This window comes from Gekko japonicus, unplaced genomic scaffold (assembly GCF_001447785.1).
Source record: "Gekko japonicus isolate JY-2015 unplaced genomic scaffold, Gekko_japonicus_V1.1 scaffold60, whole genome shotgun sequence".
Classification (NCBI taxonomy): domain Eukaryota; kingdom Metazoa; phylum Chordata; class Lepidosauria; order Squamata; family Gekkonidae; genus Gekko; species Gekko japonicus.
Genome location: NW_015167528.1, coordinates 1,038,485 through 1,046,190, shown reverse-complemented (window position 1 = coordinate 1,046,190; position 7,706 = coordinate 1,038,485).

Genomic DNA, 7,706 nt, shown 5'->3' with positions numbered 1-7,706 from the left:
AGATGGTCCCAGAAGACTACAGGGCTGGGCTTGAGTCCTGCACGGCAGAGGCTTTGACATAGGTTGCCACCCTCCAGGTGGTGGCTGGGGATCTCCCAGAATGACAAATACTCTGTATGTTGGTCTTAAGACCAGAGGTCATTTCGGGGGGGATCGCGGGGGATTGCAGTTCCCCCGGGTGAGGTACGGGGGGCGGGGCACATGACGAAGCCCCGCCCCCTGCTTCCGCCGCCCCGCTTCTGTTGCAGGTCTACCGCCGGGCCCCTCATGGGGCTCGGCAGTAGAGCTGCAAGGCCGGTGGCGGTGGCCGGGACCGTTGGGGTCGGGGTGTGTGGCCTTATGACACACTTCCGGTGATGTCAGGGGGTGTGGCCTTATGACACACTTCCGGTGATGGCATATGCTGATGAGTTATGCCAATGAGTTCCCCTAGCTCTTTTTCTACGAAACGACCCCTGCTTAAGACTGTAATAATAATAAAACAAGAATTACAAACGGTCTCCGGACTGGAAACAATGGCTACTTGGAAGGTGTACTATAGGGCATTATACCCCGCCAATGTCCCTCCCCTCCCCAAACCCCCACCCTATCCAGACTCCACACCCCAAATCTCCTGACCTGGCAACCCTACCTGGAGACTGTCTGCGGGGCTGGTGGAGAGGTTTCCCTGCCAGGTCCTGGCATGGCAGCCTCTGGTGCTGAGGAGGCATCATCTACCGGTGGTTCTGCAGTGTTACACCCTTCCTGGTCCTGCTCAGTCACTGACCTCGGTTCCTCCTCCAGTTTGATGTAGTAGTGAAGTGCGCGGACTCTAATCTGGAAGAACTGGGTTTGATTCCCCACTCCTCCATTTGCAGCTGCTGGGTGACCTTGGGCAAGCCGTAGTTCTGTCAGAGCTGTTCTTGAAAGAGCCGCTCTCTCAGCCCCACCTACCTCAAAGGTTGTCTATTGTGGGGAGGGGAAGGGAAATGAATGTGTAAGCTGCTCTGAGACTCCGGGCGAAGGGTGGGATATAACGCCAAGCTACTCTTCCTCCTCCCCTGGAGATTCTGAGTCACAATTGCTGAGTTGGCAGGAGGGGGTCCTGCTCGCTGCTGGGCCAGGAGGCGCTGGCTGCTGCTCAACAGTTCCCACCTCCAATGCTAACCAAGAATAGAAATATTCATTGCTACAAAAGAATGCAATGCCTGTAAATGCCATAGAACATCTCAGAGTTCCCATAAGAGACCTGACTCTATGACCAGCACTGAAACCAGTCCCTAAATACCCTGTCCTTAAAAAGAAGATATGTCTAAAAAGTTCTTTCTAAACAGCCTTTCTAACCATCCCTTGTGTCAGGCTTCCCAGTCAAAACACTCAACAGCGTTCCTTCAGAAGTCTCAGTTCATTGAGAGTTAGTACTTGAGACACCATGAACCAGTTTGGTGTAGTGGTTAACTGTGCAGACTCTAATCTGGGAGAACTGGGTTTGATTCCCCACTCCTCCACATGCACCTGCTGATGTGACCTTGGGTCACACACAAGCTCTGGCACAGCTGTCCTTGAAAAAGACCATGTTGATATCTTTATGAAATACTGAAGGAAGTATATTTAATACAAATGCGGGGCTCTTTTTGCAGAAAAAGCCCAGCAGGAACTCAGTAGCATAACAGGCCACACCCAACACCAGAAACTCATTAGCATATTAGGCCACACCCCTGCCAGCACAGCTCATTAGCACATTAGGACACACCCCCATGTTACCAGAAGTGAGGTTATCCAGCCACAGCCACCTTTTGCTTCTTATTCTGTTTACCTTGTTTGCTGACAAAACCCAGGCCTTTTTTTGTAGCAGGAACTCCTTTGCATGTTAGGCCACACACCCCTAATGTAGCCAATCCTAATGAGTTTCTGCTGTTGGGTATGGCCTGTTATGCTAATGAGTTCCTGCTGGGCGTGGCCAATTCGGGACCCAGCCGGAACTCCATTCCAGTGCGTTCCTGCCCCAAAATAGCCCTGTACAAATGTAATAACTTTATTCAAAACCTCTATTTATTCTTTGTTCTGGAACGGAGCTTCCAAAAACAAATATGTGAACCATTCACCCCTCTGGCACTGATTCCCAGAACCCAACCATTAAAATGCCCAGATTGATCCACTAAAATGTTAACCTCCTGATTAACTGAAGTGTGTGATTAGAACTAGAACTTCTGTTGACTGGTTCACTCGTGAAACTGCTGAAAGGTGGGCACCCTGCTGGTCTCTCTCCATGCACCTGGGCTCCTCCTCAGGGAAGACGTGCAAGTCACCACATCTCACACGAGGCAGGACGTGGGGAAAAGCTTCCCTTCTGTTTCCTCCCCTCCACGTCTTTGAAATATCAGGAAATGCCTTCCTGAGGCAGTTTAGGTTTGAGGTCTAAGTGCTGGCATCTTGAAATACTAAGCAACAGTTAAAACGACGAGGAAGGTCTTAAATTCTTTGGGATAAATGGACTGTGCACAGAGAACTGTGAAAGAGGGAGGGGGGAGAGCCCTGAATGTGTCAGGGTATAGAATTTTCAGATTATTGTTGTTTATAAGCCGCAGAGGAGGCAAGAAGAAAAGAACAGACTGATGCTATCAGTTATTCATATTTGCATACAAACTCCAGTATTAGGATTCATTTTTTTAAAAAAGGTTTTCTTTTTAAAGCTCCTAATTAATTGCATTGACAGTGTTCCCTGCCAAGTTTGGTTCTTCTTATTCTTTTTTTTATATATATATAAAGAAGCTGTTGTGAGCTGAGGTTTTTAATTATATGAAATATTAATCGTGGGATTGAAATTGGAAATTTTTAAAATGATTGTTTAATGATCACTGATCAAATGCACAATCGAGATAAAGAAAATTAGGACGGCAGACAGCTACATCCCCATTTGAATTTTACATTATTAGTCTTCTGCCTAACTAGGCACTTTCCCCCTGAATCTCTGAAACGTATTTTTTTTGGACCCTTTTAACTATGCTTGCAGTTGCTATAGCGATGGTATAATTTCGTAATGGTCTGAAAATGACACTGGCATAGATACTGACAGATAGGAATTAATTCACTAACAAGTAATTATGTCGCGAAATGTTGACTGCCATGCAGAAGGTGCGCGCTGACACATTTACTGTTTTCCAGGGATGGCAGCAACATTAGCGTTGGTCATTAGCGGTAGACATCTCGGCACAGTGTTGCATACCGACTTATATCCAGACCTATTTAGTTACCTGTGTGACAGCCTTGTTCGGGACACCAGAAACAGCTGTCCTAGCCTGTATGAGCCAAAATAATTAGGCCTGTCATCTTCCTGCTCTGATTTTCCCTTCAACCTGTTCCACCAAATGCAAATATTTTGCTTTCATTGTCACATTCACCTTGACATGGATATTGCTTTGGCGCATAACTGGATGAGATGACTCGGAATTTGCATTGTTCATTCTAATAAATTTGCTCCCCCCCCCTCACTCCCTCCATTGCATGGCAGGGCCCATCAGATAAAGTCTCCCCGAATGTCATCAATCACCATGGCTGACAGACGGCTTTTGCCTTCATTTGTTACATACAAGAACATGCTTAATTATTTGTCCTGTAATTAGTTGAGAAAATGTCAGGAAATGTCAACTCTCTGTTCACTCTGGAAGGGCTCTGCTTGAAAGGCACAATGACTGAAGTGTCATTAAGGCTGACTAACAAGACGAGGATCAGCTGCGGAAAAGTGAAAAGCTTCTAAAAAAGTAATCATGGCGAGTTAAGGCAAACCACATATTGGCGCCCATAATCAGATGCGAATCCCATTAAGAAACGCTTCTATTTTTTTCAACTATTTTTTCTCCCCCCACCCCAATAATAAATATATGGGAGGGAGAACCAATTCAGCAATGAACAGTCACAGTGGGCTGGTTTAATTTTTGTCATATATCCATCGGTGTTCCACACCTAAGCTAATCACACTGAGTTTGTTATACCAGGTAGTTTGTAATATTTAGTCTTCAGATTTGAGACGTATTTTTTTTTACATTCACCCAGCAGTAACACGGGCAAAGGCTATGCAGAAGGTAAATATTATTTTTACATTTATCAAGCAACCAAAAAAAGATTAATTGGACATGAACGCTTTGTTGGAACTTACAGCTGATACAGACAATGAGCAGGAGGGTTGCATTTTGGATTTTTTTAAAAAAACGACCTACAAAACATGTTCAGAAAAATGTATATGAAGAAAAATAATATAGCAGGGTAAATTTTCAATATTTGTCTTGACTTGGACAGAGTTGCTTTGATTTTAGGTGGTGAGATATAAAGAAAGCAGTTCCAGTTCCCAGGGTATTAACTATACAGTAGGGTTTAGATATATAGGCACACACTTTCTGGCATATTGTTGCAAAGATTTTTGTGCCTAAGGTTTCAAAAAGGCCTTGTTGGACTTTGAGATTTCACTGAGAGCTATTTATAAAAACAAAGCAACCCGTGTCTGTTCTGAACACATTTTTTTTTAATTTGACTATAACAATTTTGCTCTATTAGGAACAAATTATCTTTCACATCTGCACATTAGTCCTTTAAAGACTGCCCAGTATTGCAGAATGAGTCACCCATCCTTTTACGTTGTTGTCCAAAGGATATTCATGAGGGAATTATTTTCCTAACTTAATTACTTCCATTATTTCATCTTTCATTGCCAATAAGCTAGTTATTCCTCTGTCTCTTTAGTAAGTATAATTAAGATACCGGTCGGCTTGTTCACAATTTACTAGTTGTCACAGGTATGGCTAAGCTAATTATCAAATGGTTAAAATGTATTCTGGATTGAGCATTAAAAGTGTGCAAGAGAGAGGGGCAAATTGCTTGCTAGGCTAATTCAATTAAAGATGCATCACACCTCGACTATGGGCATCCAGCTTCATCTGGGAAGTGTGTTGGATTATGGAAATGTAAAAAAAAACCCAAGTTGGTCATTAAAAGAGCATTTGGTGCATATCAAACATAGAAGAGAGCTATTTAATTCTCAATTAGGAATTTAAGGTAGGGAAGGGAGGAAAGGATCGAAGAGGATTCCATCCCTTTCTCCCAAGCAAACAGGCAGTCCGTGCTTAGTGAGATGCTAGGCTCGCTTCATTCTCAGGATTTTTATGTGAGGAGATGAAAATTATTCCGCCAAACTGCTCTTTATACTTTCCTTTACTGGACTTTGGTCTTTAAAATCCCCCTCCCCGATATTTTGTATCACAATTCAAAATAATGAGGCATTATTTCCTGGGGAAAAAATAGTCCCTCAGGATTGACAGCTTATGAAGATTTAGTAACCCTTTTATCCTCTAAGAAAGATAGTCTCTTCAAAGAGCAGGAGGTGGTTCTTGTGGGAAACATTTCAATAACACGCCACAATCAATTGGGTACAATAAAAATGTTTATTCTTAGAACACAACACTGCACCATATTATTCCACAGCCTACCAGATAAGTACTGCTTCTTAAATGGTGGCAGATATGATGAGAATTGCCTTTTTTCATTCATATTCTGGGCATTATCAACATAGGAAAACAGTTAGGGGTTTCAGCGAATGGGAACAGATATTCTTCTTGTTTAGTCCTTCTTTGTACTTTTCCACTTCAAAATTGCAAAAAAAGAAAAATACTTAGCCAGTATGAGGCTAAGTCCAGTCATCAGGCTTCTGTTAATATAAAACTGGTGTGTATTTAAGAAGGTGGCTGTTACTGTAGAATAAGGGCATGATCCAGCAGCAAGGACTCTTGCACACACCTCGTTGAAACGAAGGGAAGAGAACCTGTGTACGAACACTGAAGGTGCTACCCTTTGTTTTGAAGTAAACTGAACAGCGACTTCCCGAGTGGATTGCGGTACAGTTCTCTGCAGTGGAGAGAATCTCTCCCTTGACAGTTTGGAGCATTCTTGTGAATCATTTCTGAATTAGCTTGCAGTCACAAACCTGCTGCTCTTACTCAAATCTCACTCATACTAATATATAAATGAAACCCTCCTCTGTAACCCTGATAATTGCTACAATTATTCATGAGGTTTTTTTTTTTTAAAGCAAAGAGACATTTTGATTTACGAAGAGGAATCCACAAGGCGAATGTATTCTGATACTCCAAGGAATACCCAACACCTCAGCTTCTGTCTCCTCCTCTTTGGAATAGCTTTGAGGGGGGAGTACACAGGAGTACACACAGTGCGTGTTATGAGCCCCCAACCAGTGCAAGCAGTGGGAAGACTCCAGGCAGGGGGAGCGTGGTCCGCTCCTGTCCTTACACTGTGGATTAGGCCAGGCACCCCCATTAAGCTCATGAACAGTGGTAGTGTAACGCTGGTAATGCTGGCTTATGGGCCATCCACTCGAGGTGAACAATGTAAATATGCGAGAATAACTTCACATATTCTCTCACAGGCACAGCTGCTCAGGGGCAATTACAAGCTGTCTTCATTTACCAAGTGAATGGAAGTGGCCCATCCCCAGCAGGCCCCTACGTGGTGGAGAAGGAGAACTCTGAGATGCAGCTCTCAGGAGGAAAAGTGAAACCTGACTCGGCTGAAGTGTGCCACGGATCCGATCTTCTCAGGCTAGGAGTCTATCCTGTGCCTTTTCTTACAAGCAAGTGCTTTCTTCCTGTCTGAGGTCCCTTATTTGCTGTGCCTACCAGGCACTTACTGGTTACGTGAGCTGAGAAGAAATATTTAGGACTATTTGAAATATATTTCTAGTTCCACCCTTTGGCTTTTGAATGTGCAATGTTGAATTTAAAATTAAAGCTTGCATTTTGGATGTGAGATTTTACCTCATCATTTGAAACTTGAGGGCTTTAAATGTTAGCCTCTCTTGACTGCATTGGTTGAACATCACATGTGGAACCTCATAAACGGTCAGTCTTTCATTACAGTCAAATACTATGTCCCATTCCATGCCAACGATTACATATCAGACTGGAATACGGTTGCTTGCCAACCATGAAATGCTGTCAGACATCATAACTCGATGCCAAATATAGATACCCAACGAATCACAGAATACTTAGACAATATTTGAGTTTTTGGGATATATCTGGACCATATCTGACATCAGCATTCTCAGGGAAGAATTTTGAGCAGAATTTTGGGAGGACAAATTCACTTCACCCCATTGTCTTTTATCCTGTAGCTTTCCCCAGATCTATCTGTGTGCTTTGCTAATTTCTTCACCATCTTCCACACAGGAACAATATGTACATAATTTGGACAGCTACACCTACCTGGATGTCCCCATCTTATTTATTTATTTGCAGTGCATTTATTTTAGGAAACAATTAATACACTAGTTCTAAATGAGCATATTTAAGCACCCATAATAACTCGGGAATCCTCATAGGTTTATAAGATTTTTTTTAACGCTGCATTATGGACTAATATCAATGGAATAAGCTTGCAACAATATATTTAAGACGGAGAGAAGGGGAACGAGAGAGAGAGGGAGAGAGAGACAAAGATGTTAGGTCAGACAATATCTCAAATAACATTTGGAAAAGGCTCCCAATTGTTTGGATAACTGTACAATGCCAAAGCCTCTTATAACATTGTTAAGTCTTTATTCAGTAATACATTATCATGCATATTTCATTGCAAGGATTACTAGGACAGAATTGTGTGTCATTTTTGTTGTATGTCTTTATAATTACACCTTGAAGCCACAACTAGATTTTTTTTTTACT